Source organism: Pistacia vera, unplaced genomic scaffold (genome assembly GCF_008641045.1).
Source record: "Pistacia vera cultivar Batoury unplaced genomic scaffold, PisVer_v2 Contig503, whole genome shotgun sequence".
Taxonomy (NCBI): Eukaryota; Viridiplantae; Streptophyta; class Magnoliopsida; order Sapindales; family Anacardiaceae; genus Pistacia; species Pistacia vera.
Window position 1 is genome coordinate 751,863 of NW_022196339.1, and position 12,862 is coordinate 764,724.

A 12,862-nucleotide genomic window follows, 5' to 3' on the forward strand; every position below is an offset into this window, starting at 1 on the left:
AATTTTTGTGTGAATTTGTTGTTGAAATGGGTTGTTTTGGTGTTTAGGAATGTTGTAAAGTGATTATTTTGGTTGGAAAAACAAAATGAAGTGAAAGATTGAAAGTTGGAAAATTTTCTCTCAACTCAAGATGCAAGCGGCGTGAAATGAGAGAGAAAAGTTGGTATATTAAAAAGCTCTTGCCCGCGGCGAAGAAGTTTCTTCGCCGCGACGAAGTTCATCACGCATAAACCCTAAAAAATTTCCCAGGTTTCGCCGCGGCGAAGAAGAATTCTTCGCCGGGGCGAAAACTTCCCGAAGTTCAAGGCTAACTTCGCCTGCGAAGAAAGTTCTTCGCCGCGGCGAAATGCCTTAGCAATTTTTCGCAAATTCTACCTTTCCTTCGCCGGCGCGAAATCCTCGAGTAGCAAACTTGGTATCTTCATGTCTCTTCACCGCGGCGAAGAAAAGTTCTTCGCCCCGGCAAAGTCTAGAAATTTTTTTTTTTTTTCTTTTCTCTACCTTCTTTGCTCTAACTTCACCTGAAACACCTGAAACAATAAAAACATCAAATTTTATACAGACTCATAAGCAATAAGAAATTCAAACAACAAAAATTTAAAATCAAAAGTTAACAACACTTGGGTTGCTCCCAAGAAGCGCTTGTTTATAGTCGGAAGCTTGACTCTCTCAATTCTTTAGGTTGGGATATCCAGCCGGATTGGGATGAACTTGCAACTTATCACCCCCTCAATGTATGGTTCAACCTCTGTCCATTAACCGTGAAAGTGCCCTTTTCCTCATGTGTGACTTCCACTGCTCCGGATGCATGTATCCTCCTTATCGTGAATGGTCCGACCATCTAGACTAAGTTTTCCGGGGAAGGCCTAAGTCTAGAGTGAACAACAATACTTTCTGCCCAACTTCGAAAGCCTTGATCCGGATGTGCTTGTCGTGCCACCTTTTTGTCTTTTCTTTATAGTTCCGGGCATTTTCATATGCTTCGAGACGAAACTCATCCAGCTCGTTCAAATTCAGCATTCTATTCTCTCCCGCAGCTTTCAATCCATGTTCATTGCTTGACGTCCAGTATGCCTTATGTTCAAGTTCTACCGGCAAGTGGCACGCCTTCCCATAGACCAATTTGAACGGAGACATCCCAATTGGGGTTTTGAATGCAGTGCGATAAGCCCATAAAGCTCGTCCAGCTTCTATGACCAATCCTTCCTCGAGCATTGACATCTTTTCTAAAATCCCCTTCAGTTCTCTATTCGACGTTCCACTTGTCCGCTCGTTTGTGGATGGTAGGGTGTTCCACTCTATGTGTCACTCCATACTTACTCAGCAGTGCATCCATTTGCCTATTGCAAAATGTGATCCTCCATCACTAATAATCGCCCGTGGCACACCAAACCTTGAGAAAATTTTCTTCCTCACGAAATTAATCACCACCCTAGCATCATATTTGGCAATGCACACTGCCTTAACCCATTTCGACACATAATCCACTGCTACCAAGATAAACGTGTTCCCATAAGACTTGGGAAAGGACCCATGATCAATCCCCCAAACGTCAAAAATTTCAACCACCAGGATGTTGTTCAACGGCATCTCATCTCTTTTTGAAATACTCCCCATCCGTTGACATTGGTCACACTCATGGATCATCTGGAAGGAATCCTTAAAGAGGGTTGGCCAATAAAACCCAGATTGTAGCACCTCCGCTGCTGTTCTCCTCCCCCCAAAATGGCCACCTACTTCCTTTTCATGACAATGCCTTAGGAGAGCCTCCATTTCTTCCTCCGGACACATCTCCGCATCATTTGGTCAGTACAGTGTCTGTACAGGAACGGCTCTTCCCAAAAATATATTTTAAATCTGAAAAATTTCTCTTCTGTTAAAATGTCATCCCACTTGGGAGCACCCTTGATGATAGATAATTTGCAAAGTCCGCATACCATGGTGCTTCGTCCACTCTCATCAGTTTCTCATCCGAAAATGTTTCTGAATTGGCAATTCCACCTCATCTCCCTTGATTGGTCTCTCAATTCTTGATAAATGATCAGCTACTACATTTTTCGACCCCTTTTTTCTCGAATCTCCAACTCAAACTCTTGAAGTAGTAGGATCCATCTTATCAACCGAGGTTTTGCTTCTTGCTTCGCCAAAAGGTGTCTGAGTGCTGAATGGTCTGTGTAAACGATTACCTTCGCACCTAAAAGGTAAGAACGAAACTTGTCAAAAAGCAAACACCACAGCCAATAATTCTTTTTCAGTGGTGGTGTAATTCAGTTGTGCATCTACAATGTGTCTGCTAGCATACTGAATTCCATGCAACACTTTATTTTTTCTCTGACCAAATACTACCCCTAAAGCAAATTCACTAGCATCACACATTATTTCAAATGGTAGTCCCCAATCAGGAACTGCAATAATGGGTGCAGAAACTAGCAATTTTTTTGAAGTTAAGAAGCATGCATGCAATCATCAAAATAAAAAACAACATCTTTATTCAATAGATTGCAAAGGGTTTAGAGATCTTAGAAAAATCCTTTATGAAGCGTCTGTAAAACCCCGCATGCCCCAAGAGCTTCGGACTGCTTTGACTTTGATGGCGGTGGCAGCTTCTCAATTACTTCTGTCTTTGCCCGATCAACTTCAATCCCATCCTTGGAAATCCTATGCCCGAGCACAATTCCCTCTTGGACCATGAAGTACATTTCTCCCAGTTAGAACCAAATTTGTTTCCTTGCATCGCTGCAAAACAAGAGACAGATTTGTTAGACATTATCAAAAGATGACCCAAAACATGAGAAGTCTCCATGAAGACTTCTATGAATCTTTCCACCATGTCTCCAAAGATTGACATCATGCATCTTTGGAATGTTGCTGGTGCATTGCATAACCCAAACGCATTCTTCGATAAGCAAAGGTGCCATAGGGGTAGTGAAGGTCGTTTTCTCTTGATCCTCCGGAGCGATGGCGATTTGGTTATATCCTGAATAGCCATCCAGGAAACAGTATATGCATGCCCTGCCAACCTCCCAACATCTGATCGATGAAGGCAATGGAAAAGATCCTTCCTCGTCGCCTCGTTCAGTTTACGGTAATCAATGCATACTCTCCAACCCGTACCGTCCTTGTTGGAATCAACTCATTACTCTCATTCTTATCAACGGTAATCCCTCCTTTCTTCGGAACAACTTGTACCGGGCTCACCACGGACTATCGGAAATCGGATAGATGATCCCCGCATCTAAGAGTTTCATAACCTCCTTTCTCACCACTTCTTTCATTGAAGATTCAATCTCCGTTGTGGTTGCACCCTCGGCTTAAAGTCATCCTCCATGAGACTATGCATGCAAAATGAGGGTGAGATACCTCTAATGTCCGTAATGGTCCATCCAATCGCCAGTCATGTTTCCTCAACACTCTAATCAACTTCTCTTCCTCCAAGGCATTCAAATCTGCACTAATAATCACCGAAAAGTATTTGAATCTCCAAGATAGACATATTTGAGGTGAGGCAGTAAAGTTTTCAGTTCAGCCTTGGAGCTTCTTTATTAGTTTCCTTTGCCTTCTCTTTGTCAAAGTCAAACTCTCAAATTCTGCATCTTAACTCTACTCAATCGGTTGGAGTGCTTCTAACATTCTAGCACAATCGTTCCTTGCTGATTCTTCTACCTCTACCGTTTTTGATTTGGCTATACATCTTCTAGAGTAATTCCGGGATGTTTTCTTCTATGGACTCCACACAAGTTCATCCACCACATCCCACTAAACATGAATCCGCTTCCGACGGAAACTTCATTGATCAAACACATTAAAAGTTACTGTTCTCTTGAACCCTTAACAGCAACTTTCCTTCCTGAGTCAATCAGTGCTCTCCCCGTGGCCAAGAGGGTCGCCCAAAATGAGAGGAATCTCCTTATCCTCTTCCATGTCCAGCACTACAAAGTCCGCTGGAAAAATTATCTTCCCCACCTTCACTAATACATCCTCACTATCCCCCTCAGGTGCTTTATCGACGACTCCGCTAGTTGCAATGACATTGTCGTTGGCTTCACTTCACCAATCCAATCTCCTGAAAATAGAAAAAGGCATCAAATTTATACTAGCTCCTAAATCCACAAGCACACGATCAAAAGTATATCCCCTATAACACAAGGAATGTAAAACTCCCTGGATCTTTGAGCTTTGGGGGTAATTTCTTCTAGAGGATTGCACTGCACTCTTCCATTAGCATCACCGTTTCTCATCTCTAATTTCCTCTGTTCGAAAGTATCTCCTTCAGAACTTCGCATAACTTGGCATTTGCTGTATTGCATCGCAAAAGGAAGTTAATATGCAATTTTTTAAAAATTTCAATGAATTTCGAAAATTGCTTATCCTGATTCTCTTCTTCAATCTCTGAGGAAAAGGCACGGGTGGGGTGTGATGAGCTATTCTGGTGGTATCTCGGGAATGGCAATTTCTCCTTTTTCTTTTGCCTTTCATCCTCCTTCTTGTTCTCTTCCCCTAAGGCCCTGAATTCTCTTCACAATTAATCTCTTCATCAATTCTCTCTTCATACTCTTCCTTTCCGGGTTGCTACCCCTCTTTGGTAGTGTGGCCTACCTCTTCCAAACTGTCCCACTTCTCAAAATGATGGCATTTGCTTGTTCACGTGGGTTGGTCACTGTGTTGCTTGGGAGAGAACCCTGTGGTCTATCATTCAGCTTCTCAGCCAATTGGCCCATCTGTACCTCAAGATTCCGAATGGACGCCCTTGGTTTCTAAAGTTTGTCCTCGTCTCATTCATGAACCCTGTAGACTCTTGCATGAATTTACCGACAAAATCCTCCAACTTCGACACTCTTTGATCTCCTGGTTGACTGGTCACCCCTGGCTGGTTATTTGGAACTTGCCTCTGGTTCCATTGGTTACCTTGTTGATTCTGATTTCCCCAAGCCAGATTCGGATGATTTCTCCACCCGGGTTGTATGTGTTGGAGAACAGGTTGTTCGCTGTCTTTGATTTCCTGCCATGTAATTTACTTGCTCCGTTGATGAAGACGACGTTGCAAATGTTTTCCAACTTGGCACTCGCGCTCACATGGTTTCCTACACAAAAATCACATGTTAGTTGAGGTGCTTGTATAGAATTTACCTGCATAGTTCCCAACTGTTTTGGAGTGCAGTGAGTTGGGCTGAGATGGCTGTGAAAGCATCTACTTCATGAAGACCCGAAGATTTCTCGTTGTTACTCTCTCATCCGGTCTTTGAGAGTTGTTGCTTGCCAAAACCTCAAGCAACTCATACGCCTCTTCAGGTGTCTTATTCTGCAAAACCCCTCCTGAAGCTGCATCCACCATGGTTTGCACGTTCCCATCAAACCATTGTAGAATGTTTGGACTTGAAGCCAAACTGGCAAACCATGATGTAGCACTTCCTTATCAATTCCTTGTATCTCTCCCAGGCCTCGTACAACGCATCGCATCATTTGTAGAAATGATGTGATATCATTTCTCAACTTCGCTGACTTCGTTGGAGGAAAGAACTTGGTCAAAAAATTTTGTGCCAGATCATTCCATGTTGTAATCGTCCCGGTGGTAATGCCATTAACCACCCTTTTGCTTTATCTCCCAATGAAAAGGGAATAACCGCAGCCTAATACATCATCCGACACTCCATTCGACTTGAAGTGTCGCAAATTTCCAGGAAATTTGCAATTGCTGATTCGAATCCTCCTTCAAATCACCGTTGAATCTTACCGACTGCTGGATCATCTGGATGATTGCCGGCTTGATCTCGAAGTTTTAGCTTGTACTGTAGGTCTCGTAATACTTGACCCACTTCCATTCACTGTGGAAACTGAAAATTCCCTCAGTGTCCTATTTTCTTGTTCAGCCATTTCAACTACAACTTCTTCCGTTTCTGCAGTAAGTGTATCTCTTTCTCTTCTCTCTCTGTTTAGTCTTCTCACAGTCCTCTCAAGCTCAAGGTCAACAGGAACCACTGGTTGACGTCTTGCTCTCGCATAAACTGAAAGAACACAGTGAACGAAAAGTGAAATTACAACTCTAACAAAAATTTAAAACAAAATTAAAACTTCAATCTAGTTAAACTCTAGGAAAAACTTAATGTTAACTTAAAAACAGTCCCCGGCAACGGCGCCAAAAACTTGATGCATGTTTACTACAACATGCAACTAGCAAGTGCACTAGTCCTCATAATGAGTGAAGGTAGGTATTCGTTCCCACAAGGACTGGTAGCAAAGCACTAAGTTTCCTAACGTTAACAAGTTGAAGCAATCGAATATCTTGGATTGGTGGGAGCAATTTGTTATTGAAGAAAAACAAAATAAAGTTTAACAAAGAATTAATTCTTAAATAAGAAAGCAAATGAACACAGAATATCAATTTAAGTAAAACGGGTAGGGTTTTGACTTCGTTTGGACTTTATGGGTTAAACCGAAGAGTTCACTATTTTCACATTCATGTGCAATGGTTGTAAATCGATTCACTAACATGTTAACATACCTCTCGGCTATGTTTACCTATTCATCCTTATTAACAATCCGCACCCAACAAATTGAAGGTTTAATATCTAAAATCATAAGCCAAGAATCCTAATTTGATTTCATTAATTCTTGAATCTATCTCTAGCATCCAATACTATAATGGTGATTACCCAAGGAGCTTAACATGAATTATTTCTCAATCCATCATGTTCATCACATACAGCATTTAATTTCAGAGTAACACACACACCAAAACTTTTCACATGGAAATAACACAATCAATTACTTAACCCATTAAAATCCAAACTACAATCAAAACCCTAACCCATAGAAGATTAGTTCATAGCTAAACTAATACTACAAAACGAAAAATAGAAATAACAAGTTAAACATAGAAACTGAAATGAAAGATAGAAATCTCCCCAAAAGATGAATCTTCTAGTCAAAATCTGAATCTTCTCTTTACAATCCGAAAAATGCAAGCTTTTTCTCTAAGAAAAAGTAAAGGACGGCTAAACCTCACAGCTGAGAGCCTTCGCCAAAAGTTAAGTTTTTCCTTTTATACTTAGTTAAAAACCCAGCCAAAAACGCACACATGAAACTGTGCTTTACAAAACTGAAAAATTTGACTGTCGCCGCAGCAAGAAGAATTCTTCGCCACGGCGAAAAATGAAAATTCCCACTTCGTCTCTGGCCTACTTCACCGCGGCAAAGACAATTTCTTCGCCGGGCGAAGCTCCTTCAAGGGTTCTGAAATTTACAGAACTGCCACTCTGTTTGCTTCTTCGTTTCAATCTTCGATTTTCGGCTCTCTTCCTTGGAAACAGCTTCATCGTGCATTGTCCTACTCCGGAACTCTCCTATCTTCTGAAATCCACTCAATTCTAAGTCAAAACTATCCAATTTTGTCTTTATTCGCTCAAAAAGTCCATTTTAACCTGAAACACGAAAAGTAAAGAATTAAGCACCAATTCAGGTAAAAATGCACTGGAAAGTACCTGAATCCGACAAAAGATCAAATGAAAACTATATAATTTACGGATTACACTAGCCTAGCTAACGCAGTTCTTTTCAGAGCTGTCAATACAGTGGTGATTGGCTGTATCAAGGAGTGTTCAAGACTATGATGATTGACAGAGGATTCATCACTCTCGGTACGGAAGAAGTTATCTCATGGCGCAATTCAGTAGATGTCAATGACACTAAAACTGTGGCCACAGTGGGATTGAGTTGTTGCTCTATCCAGTTTATAATACGGGTCATTGGTCCAGAAACTGAATACATAATATCGAGAGTAACCGAAGGTTGACACTATTTATGTGCCTTCATCTTGTCGAGATAACGAATGATGAGAGAATCGAATTGTATGATAACCATATCGTTGACAGGTAGTCCATTTTCGTTGATGGACTTTGCAAGAATGGATGAGTTTTGGAAGTGCTGGAAATGTTTAATACTCTAGTAAATAATAAGTTTGCAGTTGGTCTTGAAGGTTTAAGTTCCCTCATTAATGGATTATGTAAAACAGGGAGATTTGAAACTACTTGGGGCATATTTAAGAAATTTTCTCTTCATGGAAACCTTGTGCCAGACATTGTAACATATAGCATTTTGATGAACGGGCTATGTAAAAATGGACAACTAGAAAAGGCAAATGAGTTGTTGTCATATATGGAGCAAAAAGGTTGTGCTCCAAATGTAGTCGCATTTAACATGCTTCTCTTTGCTTTCATAAAAAATAATGAGATACCAAAAGGTGTTGAACTCTTTCAAAAGATGGCGAAGAGAAATGTGAAGCTGACTGAATGTACAATGTCCTTAGTCATGCAATTACTAATGAAGGCCAAAAATTATCGTGAATGTTTGAACCAGCTTCCTCAATTTCAGGTCCAAAAGCGAAATTGAAGTTTACATGAAAAAAATTTAGTGAGTACTAAAATTTTTTTGAAGTAGAATCATGCAAAAGTTCATTCGACTACCCAAATGCTCTATTTTGGTTACTGTAAGAAGAAGGTTTAGCAACTACTTTCATCTGTTCGAATTTGATGGGGATGATTGAGAATGATGGCTTCCCTGATTAGACATATGATATGTGATTTGTCTCTGTTGTGAGTGCATATAGTAGAGGTGGCAGCACTGCAACTGCATCAGCATTTGCACATGAAATAAGTCTTAGGGATTTGAGGATTATTTCTAGTGCAAATTTCAGTATGCAAAAGTTGTATATGAGAAATTGTGGAATGGTTCTTACTTCAACTATGACAATAATGGTAGCCACTCAAGTTCTCTATTCAAGCTTACCAGTTCTGGACGATCGTATGTTGCAACTAATTAACTTTATTCATTGATATTCTCAAAAATCTAGGCTTGATAAATCTTGATTTATTTATAGTGTTTCACATGTTTCTTTTTCTCAATATATATTCTTTTAATTCAAATCTGATAAGACTACAACTTACCAGGTGTGTCTCTAATATAGTTATGCAAGAGCATGTCCTCTTTCAACAATAGTTGATGACAACAAAGCAAGAAGAACATTAGATAAGGTTTTTAACAATAATGTATTAAAGAATATGGATGCAAAGCAGGGGTCGGTCAATGGGATCTACCTGTTGGAACAGTTGACATGATAACATTGCAATCAAGAGAAATATGGTCTGGTGTTACATATGCAGTTGTTGTAACGATGATCCATGGAGACTTGGTCGATATCAGATTTCAAATTGCCATTGAAATCTATGAAATAGCATGGTCAGACTTGGGGGGATCTTACCCGAGTTCATTTTCAGACCAGCTATAGGTAATATAGGATTCTACATAAGGAGATGGAGAGAAAGTGGTTGGGATTCCCACAATAAGGACAAACGCCTTTCCTTTCTACAACAATTCTTTCCATTGACTTCTGAGCCCTTTCCTTTTCACTTGAGCTGGCTTCAACCAACCTCAATGTTTTTGACATTCTCATGCCTGACTTAGTAGCCTTTAACAAATCCAGAAGCTCAGAAAGGGTATTCTTCTTATCTTCCTCAATAAAGTCTTAGACAAATTGAGAATAAGAAAAATCGGGCAAAAACTGTAATGTTAGGTTTATCGCTAAACCTTCTTTAAGTCCACATCCCAAAATCTCAAGCTTGTTCATATACTCGGTCCACTTGAGTATATGATAGCCAATTTTGGTACCCTCTTCCATCCTACATCTGATAACGACTGAGACACCATATGCTTCTCATTTCTATGAAGAAAATGAAGAATAGAAGCTAAATCCATTTTCTGGCACTGTTGTCGCAGTAATGGTGCCATTGATGCATGCACAATGTATCTAGTCATTTCTGCTTTTGCATCATGTGTATGCTTCACATATATATACCTAGTCTCATGGATAGAACTATCAGTAGGCTCTGGTGATAGAGCTTGCTCAATGGTGTATAATCTATCACTTGACTGAAGTATATTATTTATACTTCTATACCAGTCAACGAAATTTTCACCATTCCATTTCTCTCCCAGTTCGATGATTTGTCGCAGTGATGTTAGGATCATTTTGCTCAATTTTAAGTGAATCTACAAGTGCAGAATAACTGTTATTACCATGTTCATTATTATTGTTTAATATGGTCTTTTATTAAATGAAGCTCCCATTATTTTACTCAAGTCAATAACCCTCACCATTAACTTGGGAAAGCCCATTGACTTTCCTAGTGGACTGAGATCCCATCCTTCCCATTTCAAACCTTTGCTTTGGCAAACAAGCCAAAATGAGTTGATTAGGTAGGCCAACAAACTTAATCTACACCAGTTGATAGCTCCTACTATCAACCTCAAATGTGAAAAAGCCAACAAGCCAATCACACAATCCAATGGTCACTACATGCCATCGTCCTCAAGTGTGATTCTCAGTATCAGTAGAGTGGACACTACATGTCACCATGTACACACAATATGTGTACTGCTCTACTATGCTTATGGCACGCGTTTATCAACCTTTGCTTTGGCGAACAAGCAAAACCGTCATTTTAAGTCGACCATCACCATTAAGGAAAACTCCAATACATTTTAACCTCCCACTAGTAGAAGTGTACCCTTCGCTTTGGCAAACAAGGTTTCGACGAACAATGGTTTGATTAAAACCATGGTTATGGAAGGCTTACGTGACTTAATATACTTTAATTGAGGGTTTTGTTATTTAATGTCTTACTAGATTATTATCTTTGTTAGAATGACATTGTTTGGCATGTTATTCAACATTTAACCTTAGCATGCATTCTAAACACAATATCAAAATGTGCTGATACATGGCCCAACTAAAACCGATTTTCTCGAGCCTAGAGGAATCGGTGGGTCACCTAGGGGTCCAGTAATAAACATCTTGAGTCTTCAAGTATGGTTGCCTTGACCTTTGCTCCGTCTTTAAGTACATTACAAAAATATCATTCTAAATTGACAATAAAATAATTATATAAATTCTTTACATCAATAAATTTAGAAACCTCGATTTACATTCGAGGGGAATAAGATGAGAAGAGAATGTACTTCGAGAAAAGGAGAAAGGTAGGACACACAGGCCCTATTTTAATAAATTATACAACCATACATACCCAAAATTATTTTAAGACATTCACCCTTAGGTCTACGGCTCATATACTGGGCACTGTGCAATATACAAACAAGTACAAAGCATACATTTAAAAAACAATCAATTTTTGAAATATGTGGGTTAATTACAATTTACCCCCTAACAATTTGCAGATCTCTATTTGGTCCAAAAGTTTTGAAACTTTACATCTGGCCCCCTTCCCACTCTGGAATGTGCTCACTATGGTGACGAGTTAGATTGTTGCAGTGTGCATTGATTTCATACAGCTTTCGTCCTAAGGACGATCGCCGCGGCGATGGGTTATATCGCCGCGATGAGCGTTGTTTTTGTACAACGCTCATCCAGAGGATGATCGCAGCGGCGATGCTTTATATCATCGCAGCGAGAGTTGTTTTTGTACAGCGCTCGTCTAGAGGATGATCGTCGTGGCGATTCATTATATTGCCGCGATGACTGGTTTCGTCACTAGCGTCAGCGTGCGTACACAGACTTGTAGCTCCGGATCTGTTCATACAGTAACCATATACACTCCAAATGGATTTTCAATCAATCATACACACTAATTTCAACCAAAAATCAATCACCAATATACCAAACTTGCAGATCATCAACAAATTAAATTAATCGATTAATAGATTTCTTAAAACATGATTTTAAGGCAGATTTTATAAGACAACATAATATCATCAAATACATGTTATCAACCATCCAAATAAAAAATTGTAAAATTTGGTACCTAGGCTTTGATACCACTATAAGTAAATGATCCATATATGCAGCGGAAACAAAAAAAAATAATACAAGGATCATTTACATGAGCCAAGATCAAGGGTATAATTTTATAATTTATATTAAAGTAAAATCTACACAAAAAAGTTAATCATGAATTAAGAGAATCATACACATGTTTGGAGGCTCCACCACGTTTATCTTTGAACGTTTTTGCTACCGACCCAAGCGTAGAATCGAATCGACGTAGTCCACATGACGACAATCACAAAGAACCAAAGAGGGATTTGCTAGATCCTCTTTGGCTTTAATATTAAGAAGAATGAAATAAAAATGAATTGATTTTAGGCAAAATGGGTTTCTGTCGTGGGAGAGAAATGGGGCTGCTCTATGTGTGGTTTTCAAAGAGAAAAATTCTGTATTTTTAATTAACACACACATTTTATTTTATAGTTAATTAAGTTGCCCTATTCCTATATGGAATATGCTTGGGCTCCAACCCAAACACCCCATGTTACCAAACACTCCCAATTTGATATTTTTATTTTCCATCATTATCTCAATTAAAATCAATTAATATATATATTAACATTTAACAATAATGATAATATATATTTAAATATGTGTGAACACATATTTAAACATAATTTCACTTATTTAATTTTTCTAACAAATTAAATAAAGGCTACGACCTCAACAAATTTAATTGCACTGTGAAATTACTAAAATACTTTTTTGCCAAAAAAAGATGAAAATGCCATTCTTTCTTCCTAAGTTTTCAATTATCTTCTATGTGTGTGACCCATAGGCTTCTCATCATACCGACAGTGTATAGTATCGCGATTAACACCAATTAATCGTCTTAGTAATACACAGACCAAGATTGGCCCCTAGCAAGGCATCATGGCCACCCGATAGATTTAGATTTAGCAAAGTAGCTACCTGTCAACGATATGGTTACCGTACAATTCGATCCTTTCATCAGACATTATCTCGACGAGACGAAGGCATAGATATAGTGTCAACCTTCGATTACTCTTGATATTATGTATTCAGTTT